Source organism: Arachis ipaensis, chromosome B6 (genome assembly GCF_059453495.1).
Source record: "Arachis ipaensis isolate K30076 ecotype BB chromosome B6, ASM5945349v1, whole genome shotgun sequence".
Classification (NCBI taxonomy): domain Eukaryota; kingdom Viridiplantae; phylum Streptophyta; class Magnoliopsida; order Fabales; family Fabaceae; genus Arachis; species Arachis ipaensis.
In genome coordinates this window covers 149,894,025-149,906,231 of record NC_142441.1, presented here as the reverse complement: position 1 = coordinate 149,906,231, position 12,207 = coordinate 149,894,025, and positions in this window count along the sequence as shown.

The following is a 12,207-nucleotide window of genomic DNA, read 5'->3' as shown; positions in this document are numbered from 1 at the left end:
CAGAACTATACTCCAGAATATTCAGAACCATTATATTATTATTATTCTAGAACTTTCAATATCTACTTAATTAATTAATTACCCTAATCAAATCGTTAATACACTCACATACATATATAGCCCTTGAATGAAGTTGATCTGTTAGTTGTCCATATTATAAATACCATAAGAATCCATATAAATTAAATATGGTCCCATTACCAGTTAGCTACCTAACAAGCAAGTACTTAATTTTTTTTTATTTGCTGCCTATGTGGACTAACCACCTACACTACTCTATTTTGTGGCGCTGATTCCTATTCTTTCCTCGTTGGCTTTTTTGGCAAATTCTGAATTTTGATTTCTTTCCTCTTTCCTTTTTCTTTTTGATTAAGGAACTAGGCAATCTTACACATTTGATTTTGAAGTTGTGTATTGATTGTGTTTGACTTTCATTTCTTTTTTCTTTCTAATGTTAATAAATAATTTAATTATTTTATTAATTTTTATAATTTTACTGAATTCTTAATTAAGTTTTTGTAATTTAAAAATTTGTAATTCAATCTTTATATTAGATCATTTTTTATTACATCTTTATTCTTTTTTTTTTACAAAAATGCAATAATTATAAAATAGTTGTTTTAAAATATTTCGTAATTTATCCCAAATCAAACTAAACAAAAAAAAATATTTTAAAAATATTTTGTATTTTTTGACAGAACATAGTTAAAAAAGCTTAATTGAAAATATTTATCCACTATAAAATTTAATTACAAATATTTAAACTATAAAAATTTAATTTAAAATTTAATAAAATTATAAATACTAAGAATAATTAAGTCTTAATAATAAATAGAAATAAAGAAACCACATACTCTATAAAATTGTGATCTATATTAATATTTTAGTTCTCCAATCACATAATAACACATTACTAAAAATAACTATATATTTTTTATATTCACTATATGAATAATTATTCAAAAAAATGATTGTAATTAGATGACTCTATAAAATATTTTACATTATCAGTATATCAAAATTAAATTTAAAATAAAATAGGTCAACTTTTTTAATCATATAATTGCATTATTTCTTCCTCTTATTACTTCTTAAACGTAGTTTGTTTGGATGCTATATACACCAGAGCCCCTTGATTTACTTTGTTATTATCCGTGGGAGTTTTGTTTTATTTTCTTTCCAACCTGTTCCCATAGTTTTGTTTTATTTTTTAAAACTTGGAAATTATCAATTATATGAAATGAATTCTATTAACAACTAAGCTGAGAGAGAAAAAATATTAAAAATATATCCACCACATTCCACGTAGATATTTCATCCAATGAATGCAACCCACTATTTTGTAATTAAGGAATATTGTCCAAAAGTCTATACATTCTAGGAGGCAACGATTAGTTATTAGTAATATAAAAACACAAGGACAAATAAATACTCCTTTTGGGTTCGTTTCATATATAATATATGTTCTATTTGTAATTTTGAGATTTTAAAATATTTCTATTATTTATAGTATCCATATAACGTTAGTTTATCTTTCAAATTTATATTTAATAATAATAATAATGTAATTTAAAAAAAAAGAGAGAATAAATATAGTATTAAATGTGTGAATTAGAATTTATGTTTTTATATAAAGATAATTGTATTATTTATATTAATTTATACTATTATATTAAAATGTTTTTTCTTAATCCATCTATCTCCGTGTATTTCTTACTTTGTAACAGATATTAATATTATAAAATAAGAGAATACTCCCATAAAGACGCGTAAAACATTTTTTTTGTAAAAACGTTTACGTATCGCATTATTATTTGACGTATTAATAAATCGGTTATTTTTTAATTTATTAATAAATTAGAATAAAATCGATTTTTTTATAACAATAACAATAAATCTATTTTTTTTAGAAATTTAATTGTATTTTTAAATTTTTAGGAATTTAAATGTCCACAAAACAAAAAATTAGGGATATATTTATCTTTTTATAAAAAAATTTAACGATATTCGGTTTAGATTGTGTAATTCGATCGGATCAAATCGGGTCTAACAATTATAATGCAGACAATTGAGTTTATTATTATTACTATAATAAACCAATTTTGTTCTGATTTATTAAAAATTAAATTATTAACCGGTTTAATAAAGATATCCAATAATAACAAACACATATAAACGTCTTTAAAAATAAGATATTTTTAGTGTTTTTATTAAAGTGGTCTCCTTATAAAATAGAAAGAGTAACACTACCATTAGAACAATGATTAATTAACTTGTGTTGTAAGGATGGATATATTTTAAAAATATAATAATAAATTTTTTTAAATATTTTTTATGTATCTAATATATTAAAAACACAAAAAAAAAAATAATTTTTATAATAATTTTTGTAAAATATTTTCTTTTATGCTTAACTTCTGATCTTAGAATACAAGTTAGCAAATCCCTTCAAATAATGCTTATTTAATTAGCTGTTAATTTGGTCCATAAATTTTCACGCCACGGCTATGATATGCAATGTCTAAAATTATATATGAAATTTATTTATAAAAGTTTCACTTCGTTTCTGCTTGCAACCAATTATATTTGTCTTACAGATTTTCAAACAATCGAATAACAAGGGGAAGATTGGATGAAATCAAATATGATTCGTCAAGATCTAATTTTGCGGACAAAATCTATTCCTCTTTGTAAATACTAATTTTATGTGCATTAAAATTTTTATTTTGTTAATAAAAAAGATAATGACAACAAATCAAATAGTTTGTAAAATCATAAGCATGCACGCAAAGACGAACACTAATAAAAGTTCAACTAAAGTCTAACTAAATATGTTTTATGTAATTCATATAACCCGACCCAAAAATATTTGTACATACTAAATTTTGTAATATTTTTTTAAAGTAGATAAATAAGTTAATTATTATAATTATTAGATCTAGTTAAATTGGTTAAATTTTTTGTAATATATCTAGTTATCTATATAGCATAAATTAAAACATTTGTCACCTTGATATGAATAAAGTTATTGGCATAATTTAATCATTTAATTTAAATGGTGAAGCATTTATGTAGGGCCAAACAAAAATTAAAGGCGTAATATTCTCTCTTACAATCCAGATGAACAAGTATGTCCGGAAGTGGGTTGGTATTGGTGTGGGTCTGCTGCCAAAGTCTATGACTCACGCAATGGTTACTTGTGGTTGTGTAAGCAGCTATTTGGTTGGGAGGAGCGGGAGAATTGGCTTTGGCTTTGGCGTCAGCTTGTTCCGGAAAAGCATAAATTTTTGGCTTGGTTGTGTCTTAAGGAGGCTCTTCCTACTGCAAGTTTTCGCTTTAGAAGAGGGATGTCGTCATCGGATAGGTGTCCAAGATGTCTTTCTAGCCAGGAATCGGTTTTACATTGTATTCGGGATTGTCCAAAAGCCCAGCTTGTTTGGCATAGGTTGGATATTTCTTGTCATCCTTTGGATTTGAAGAACTGCATGGTTCTTGTATCATAGCAGAGAGCATCCGTTCAAGTTCTTTTCGGGACTTTGGTGGATATGAAGAGGAAGGAATAATGACATCTTTAATCCTCATGAAACTTGGCCTCCGGAAAAAAGTGATTTGTCTGGCATTAACTTCAGAAAAAGAGCTTAGGAATATTTTTGAATTACAACGTATGTCCCTTCCCTCTACTCTAAATGGTTTTTGGAATCCCCTATCCATTGGTACTTTTAAGATTAATTGTGATGCTAGTTATTTTGGTTCGGGTGATAGTGTTGGTTTTGCTTGTGTTATTAGAGATTGTAATGGGAGTTGGCAAAGGGGGTGTTTGGGAATGATTGAGAGTAATAGTATTCTTCAAGGAGAATTGTTTGCCATTTGGAGAGGATATCTCTTAGCTTGAGATGTGGGTCAACGAGATGTTATTTGTGAGACGGATTGTGTGGAAGCATTTAATCTTGTTATTCAAGATGGTTTTAGGTTTATTGATCCATTGGTACTCAAAATAAGAGATATCATGCATTGGAATTGGCGTGTTGACTTTCGTTTGATTATGAGAGATGCAAACACAGTGGCAGATACTATGGCAAAGATGGCGATGAAGTTACAACTTTCACATGTGGAGCTTCTTTCACCTTGGGAGGAGTTTAAGAGTAGTCTTAAACGGGACTGTCCCTCTATTTAAACAGTTCCTTGTTTTGTTTGTTTTGTTTTTCTTTGTTTAGTTTATTTCAGTCACAAAAAAAAACAAAAATTAAAGGCGACTAAACATATTTGATATCTCGAGTTTAAGTATTAGGACTTTGATTAGAGGCGAATTTCTTTAAGAATGACCTAATCAAATTAAGGCTATAAGAATGAGAACGGAAAAAAAATGCAGAGGATAGGAAAATCAGAGAGAAAAATGAGTGGAAATGTAAACTTGTATTAAAATGATGAATCACACATTTACATAACTGATCTTCTTATATTTATACACAGCTGGCTAACTACTGATTAGCATAAATATCTAACTACTCTAATCAGTTTTCTCTAACTAACTATCAGCAGACTCTCTTGTTAAGTAACACCCTCCCTTAAGCTTGGAGTGCTGACCGCGAAGATGTTCAGCAGCCCAAGCTTACTATGGATGTAATGGAAAGGACCTGGTGCTAGTGGCTTAGTCAAAATGTCTGCAACCTGCTCATGTGTAGAGATAGGTAGCAGAGTAATCACGCCTTCTTGTAGTTTATCGCGGAATGTGGCAATCCGCTTCGATATGCTCTGTCCGCTCATGGAAGACTGGATTAGTGGCTATATACACAACAGACTTGCTATCACAGTAAATGTTCGTTGCCTTCTGAAGTGGTGCGCCAAGTTCCTGAAGAACATAACTCAACCATTGGACCACCCTAGTTGCAAGCGCCAACGCCCTATATTCTGCTTCGGAGGAGGAAGCAGCGACTGTAAGTTGCTTCTTGCTCTTCCAACTAACAAGAGATGATCCAAGGTAAAAGCAATAGGCTGAGATCGACCTCCTGGAGTCAGGATACCCTGCCCAGTTCGAGTCTGAGAAGCCTGTGAGATTCAAGTCTGATTTGGCTGAGAAGAAAAGGCCAGCAGCTGGGGATCCTTTCACGTACCTCAATATTCGATGAGCAGCTCGCAAATGCGCTATGGTAGGACAATCCAAAAATTGACTCAACTTCCTTATAGCGAAACTTATATCCGGCCTAGTGTTCGAAAGATATAGCAACTTCTCAATGATTCTTCGGTATGGAGTAGAATCAGACAGCAGCTCCCCATCACTCTTACTAAGCTTTGCACCATAATCCATTGGTGTTGGGGCAGGCTTGCATCCCTCAAAACCTGTTTCTTTAAGCAAATCCAGCACATATTTTTGTTGAGACAAAGCAATTCCTTTCTGTGACCTAGCCACTTCTAAGCCAAGAAAATATTTGAGGTCCCCAATATCTTTGATCTGAAATCTATCATTAAGTATCTTTTTCACATTTTCAATCTCACTAAGATCATCACCTGCCAAAACCAAATCATCAACGTAAACTAAGATTGCTGTAAATCCTTTTGGAGTTGATTTTGTGAACAAACTATAATCTGGTTTGCACTGCTTGAAACCCAGCTCCACAAGAACATATTTGAGTTTTGAATTCCATTATCTACTAGCTTGTTTCAATCCATATAGTGACTTCTCAAGTTTTCACACTTGCCCTGGCTTTGCATGAAGTCCTTCTGGCACCTTCATGTAAACTTCTTCATCCAAGTCACCATGCAGAAACGCAGTGTTAACATCAATTTGTTTCAAGTGCCAGCCTTTCACAGCAGCAAGAGCCAAAACCACTCGCAATGTTCCCAATTTAACAACTGGGCTAAAGGTATCCTTGTAATCAACTCCAGGAACCTGCATGAATCCCTTTGCAATGAGGCGAGCTTTATGACGTTCCACGCTACCATCTGGATGATACTTGACCTTGAATACCCACTTACATCCTATTGCCTTCTTGCCAGGTGGGAGTGAGGTCAACTTCCAGGTTTTATTTTCATCCAGAGCAGTCAGTTCAGCCTTAATAGCTTCTTGCCAGCAAGCTTGAGATATCGCCTCTTCATAGCGCTTAGGCTCGATGCTTTGAATAGCTAATGAGTATGCAAGATGCATAGGAAAAATAGAATGATAAGATAAAAAATATAAGATAGGATATCTTTGAAGGTTTCACATGGTTTTTGAATTTTCATTGATGGCTGTCATACATTTGTAATCTTTCAAGTAAGCTGGCGGTTTTGAAATTCTTGTGGATCTTCTCAGCATAACATGAGTAGGGAGACTAGGTGAATCATGCACCTGTGTATCTAATCTAGGACTAGTGTCTATATTTGTGTGTGATGTATGGTCAGGATTGTCAAAAGCTTCCAAATGATGCATGGGACTATCATGGGGCATCGAAAGTGAGATGTTATCTTTGTCTAGACTATCTAAATGAATACTAGAATGCATAGGAGTTGAATGTTGAATATGATTCTGAATCATGTGATCCTGATTGAGTGTATGTGCATTATTGTTTGGATTTGTGATATACAATTGGTCAGCTAAAAATTTTTCATTTGTAAAATTGGTGTTAGTATTTTCAGATTGAGTATTAGCATTTTCATTTTGAGCCTCAACCTCAGAGTATGGAAACAAATCTTCATAAAATTGAACATCTCTAGAAGTGAATAATGCTTTGGTTTGTAAGTCAAATAACAGATCGCCCTTAACACCCTCCCTGAATCCAAGATGCAGACATTTCCTTGCTCTTGGATCAAGTTTGGTTCTGTTACGCATAATAGTATTAGCATAAGCAAGACAACCAAACACTCGAAGATGAAGTAGATTTGGTGGAGCATTGTATAAAACCTGATAGGGTGTTCGGTTGGTCAAGAATGGTGAGGGCAACCTGTTAATCAAATAGACCGCATGTTCAACACCATAGCTCCAAAAGATTTTGGGCAAGTGAGAATGAATCATAATGGTGCGAGCCACAGTCAGAATGTGTTGATGCTTTCGCTCAACGATTCCGTTCTGCTGTGGTGTCTCAACTCTCAACACAAGATCATTGGTGCAAAATTCCAAAATTGTTATAAAATAAAGGCATTGAAAATTCAGCACCATTATCAGACCTGATTATTTTCACCATTGTATTGAACTGAGTTTTGACAAAATTAATAAAATTCTTCACCAATTGAGCTGTTTCAGCCTTGGTTTTCATAAGAAAAATCCATGTAAATCTAGATTTATCATCCACAACTGACAAAAAATATTTGTGACCAGAAAATGAAGGAATGGAGATCGGGCCCAAATATCCAAATGAATCAACTCAAGTACATTTTCAGCGACAGAAACACTATGAGAAAATGCTAACCGCTTTTGCTTGCCAAGATGACAAGAATTACACGGCTCCTTGCTTATTGAACAATCTACAAATTCAAACTGTTGTTTCAGTGTTGCTAACCTATTATTAGATGGATGTCCTAGTCTATCATACCACAAATTTTTTTGAGATGTATGAGGGATGAGTGCAGTAATGTGTGATGCATGTGTTGGTCCTTGAACCTCGTGGTGCAAAATGTATAGACCATCAATATTTCTAGCTGCACCAATCATCTTTAAAGTGTGTCGATCTTGTATCTCACACATTTCATCGGTAAAACTCATTTTGCAATGCAATGATGATGTCAGTTTTGAGACTGAGATTAGTTTAAAATTGAATGAAGGGATGTATAATGCATTTGCGAGAAATAATGTGCCAGAAAACACAATTGTGCCCATGATGCAGCTGGTAGTGTGGGCACCATTGGGTAATCTAACAATTATTGGTTCAATTTTTCGAAAATCTTTGAAATCTTTGATGTTATATGAGACATGGTCCGTGGCACCAATGTCTATTACCCAGGGTTTATGCTTTTGAATGCATACATCTAGAGCATGTATGTGAGAATTGAAATGCAAAAGATGAACCATTCTACCTTGATGAGGTGATGGTTGAGGTTGTGTTGTAATCTGGCTGACACTTTGGAGATGCTTGACCTCTTGCTTGCTAAGTAGAGCTAGTAGGGCTTCCCTTTGATCTGGAGTGAATCCAACCCCTGTGATTTCACTCGCTTCCAATTGGCCTTGATTGGTACTGAGCTCATCATTAATACCCTTAGTACCTGCATTTGCTGACATGCAATTGAGGACTGGTGTGGCAGTGTTTTGAGAGTTGGAATATTCATATCGTTGTCTAAAGTTGGGGGGAACCCGTGTTTCTTGTAACAGGTATCAACACTATGTCCAGTCTTGTTGTAAAAAGTGCACTGCAGCCTACTTCTGCCACCTTGTCCTCTCCCAGGCTGAAATCTACCTCCTCTGCCTCTCCCTCTCCCTCTACCTAGTGAAGGCGACGCAGTGTTAAAGGGATGAGCAGAGCTAGTCAAAACCTTAATGTCCGAGGTAGAGTCAGGACTGAGAAACTGTCATTCTTGCTGCGTGATCATAGCAAAGACCGCATTCATATTTGGTAAACTATCCATGAGCATTATTTGTGATCGAATAGTGGAGTGTTGTTCATTTAAACCTCGAAGAAACTTTGTCACCTTATCTTCCTCTCTTTGCTTCCTAATTATAGATAAGGCGCACGAACACCTTTTATCACAGTTACATTGTGGCAAGATTATGAAATTGTCGATTTCTTCCCAAATTGACTTGAGCTTGGTATAGTAACTCGTCACATTCATGTCTCCTTGTCTGAGTGCATACACTTCCTCATATAATTCAGCCACTCAAAATTTGTCCCCCTGATAATATCTATGCTTTAGCTCATCCCATATCTCATAGGCTAAATTGTTCCACAAGACACTTTGGTAGATATCTGGGCTTAGTGAGAGGTTAATCCAACCAACGACATATGTGTTGCACCTCTCCCACGCCTCAAACAATGGATCTGAGCTATCCGATTTTTCAATACTACCATCTATGAATTTCAGCTTATTTTTCGACTTGAGAGCTAACAGCATAGCTCTACTCCAGGCTCCATAGTTTGATCCAGTCAGAACAACAAAAGTGAGAGGTATACCTTGACTCTCAGAAGGGAGAATGAAGTACGGATTTGTAGGATCCTGACTCGGATTCGCGCTTTTGCTGATGTGTGATTGGATCGCGGCGATTTGATTAAAGAATGCAGCAAACTGAGTTGCGTCCATGGCGGGAAATTGCACTCCACTAGAACTTGAATCGGAGCTCATAACGACGGAACTGTGGATCTGGTGTACAGATCTGAACCTTCCTCTTTCAATCTCGTTGATCGGAACACCTAATCGCTTCGATATGACTCGTCGAACTATGAAGTAATTAGGCTCTCATCAAGCTCTGCGGTGTGAGTTTAAAAGAGGACAAGAAGTTGTAGGAGAAGGAGAAATTGGAGATCAAAGAAGAAATTGCAGAAAGAGATGAGATCGAAAATCGAAGAATCTTGGAAAAAAGAAATCAGAACGCTCGAAGAGAACTTGAACTAAGAGAAATTAGTCTTGAAGAGGAACCTGGATCCATCATCTCTCTCCAACCACGATTGATGCTCGTGAATCGAAGATCAAGCCACTCTCTCTTCAATTGCTCACCGCACCATGTTGAAGGTTGCGCATGAGAACGGGAAAAGAATGCAGATGATATGAAAACCAGAGAGAAGATTGAGTGGAAATGTGAACTTGTATTAAAATGATGAATCACACATTTACATAACTGATCTTCCTATATTTATACACAGCTGGTTAACTACTGATTAGCATAAATATCTAACTACTCTAATCAGTTTTCTCTAACTAACTATCAGCATACTCTCTTGTTAAGTAACATATTAGAAATAAGATTACGTCTAGTTTAATCTCTTGTTTTTTAACATGGTATCAGACCTATGGTATCCTCCTTGAAGAGGATAGTTCCGTCTACGTTCTCTCGTGGCAGTTCCGTCTGCGTTCTCTCGTGGCAGTTCCATCTGCATTCTCTCGTGGCAGTTTCATCTACGTTCTCTCGTGGCAGTTCCGTTTGTGTTCTCTCGTTGCAGTTCCGTCTGCGTTTTCTCGTGGCAGTTTCGTCTGTGTTTCTTTCCGGCAGTTTCGTCTATACTTCCTTCAGACAGCGGCAGTTCCGTCAGCGCTTCCTTCAGACAAGCAACAGTTCCATCTGCGCTTTCTTCCGCCAATTCCATATGCACCCGTTTTATCAGTTTATGTAGTGTTTTTTTCTCTTTATTTCGTTGTTTTAAATAAGTTTCAAACTCAAGTTGTCACTTGAGTTTGAGGGGGATGTTAGAATATAATTATGATCAATTAGGATCAATTAGAATTATTTAGTATATCTGAATATTTATTATAGGAGATTACGTATTTATTATTATGATTCTCTTAGTACCTATAAATACCCTTTTATGTTGTATAATTCTAGACAATTTAAATAGACGACTTGAATACACTCAGTAATACACAAATCTTTTTGCAGTTTAGTTTCTTATTTCTAACATAACCGATTTGCTTATATATAAATCATAGATAAGGGTGTATCCGATGAAAGCGTCACCACTAGGTCATAAGCCTATTATTTGATGGGAAAAATTGAGTCATATATATATAACAATAATAAATAAAAAAAATTAGGAAGCTGAATTTTTTTTTATATAAATGAATGGTTAATAAATACAAATGTCAAATACAAATTTTTTATGGCAATAATATGAGAAAAAGAGAATGAAAAACGAAAAACGAAAAACGAAAATAATAAAGTTGGTTTAATATTTGCATATTATATTGTGGTAACTATCAACAACAAAACTTATTTGACTCAGACATAAATTAGAATGAGAATAAAAAATAGAGAAATGTTAGCTAGGTAAACAATGACTATCTTAAACAACATGAATAATCACTAATTAAATAAAATACATTACACCCTAATTTAATGTTATTAATTAAATTTATTCTTTTAACTCTATTAATTCACTTTATTTACACATTGTTTAAAAATATTATTGGTTACCTATACTTTTCCTAAAAAATAAAAGCAAACGCTAATTGATTATTCAATAAGAAATTATGTAAATGTGGGTTATGACTTATCAGGTACTTAGAAATTTAGGATAATATATGAAATTTTACCTAATATTTTTTGTGAAATGATTTTTTTTATTTTTTTAATTAAAAATATAAAATATGATTTTTAATTTTTTATAATTATTTTTTCACCAATAAAATATATAATAAAAAATTACACTTTATTTCGTCAAGTAAAAAAAAAATGAGAGAATTAAAAAATTGTTTTTCAAGCAGGTTTAGATTTTGTGCACACAAAATCTTAAAACTTAATTCACTTTTTCTCGTAGGTCATGTCATTTTGTTCCAATTAATCTATGATATTTTTTTTTTCTGCTCTCTCTGATCCTACCAAAATTATGTTAATATCCTGTAAATCTTATGCAATAGTGAGTTAGGTAGCTTAAAATAAAATATAGTGTACACAAGAATTGCTTCTGCAATCATTTTAATCAAAACATATTTTTCACCTGTTCACCATAGATTTCTCTTTTAAAATTGAATATTCTTTTGAACTTTATTTTTATAACTCCAAAAACAATTTTTTTAGACCTCTGCCCAATTAAAGGGAGGCCTAGATATTTATCATGAGCTCGTATGTGTCTAATATTCAGAGTCTCTAGTTGTTGTTTGATATGAAGAGAGATGTTATGGCTGAAAAAAATTGTAAATTTGTTTAAATTGACTTTTTCACCACTAAATATCTTATAGTCGTAGATCATAGTAAAATCATAATAATATAAAAACACATATTTCTGTTGATGCTTTACAAAACAAAAAAGAATTATCTATAAAGAAAAGGTAGTCAGACACCTTCTATAAATTTGTATCCCCTAAATAGTTATATTTTGCTTTACTTTGTGCAGTAATTAAAAACTCCTAATTAATTTAAAAAATCTAAAATATTAATATTTTATAAGTACAAAATAAAAATCAGTAAAAACCAATTATTGAATCAATGAAATCTATTTAGTATCAACATCTATCATACAAAAATTTCCATTTAATTTTATTTTACAGTTTAAAGATCATTGTATTTTCCAAGCCTAATATTTTTATTTAAAATAATACATACAATCATGATTTATTAAAATATTAACCTTCTTTTTAAAAAAATTCTTTAATTAA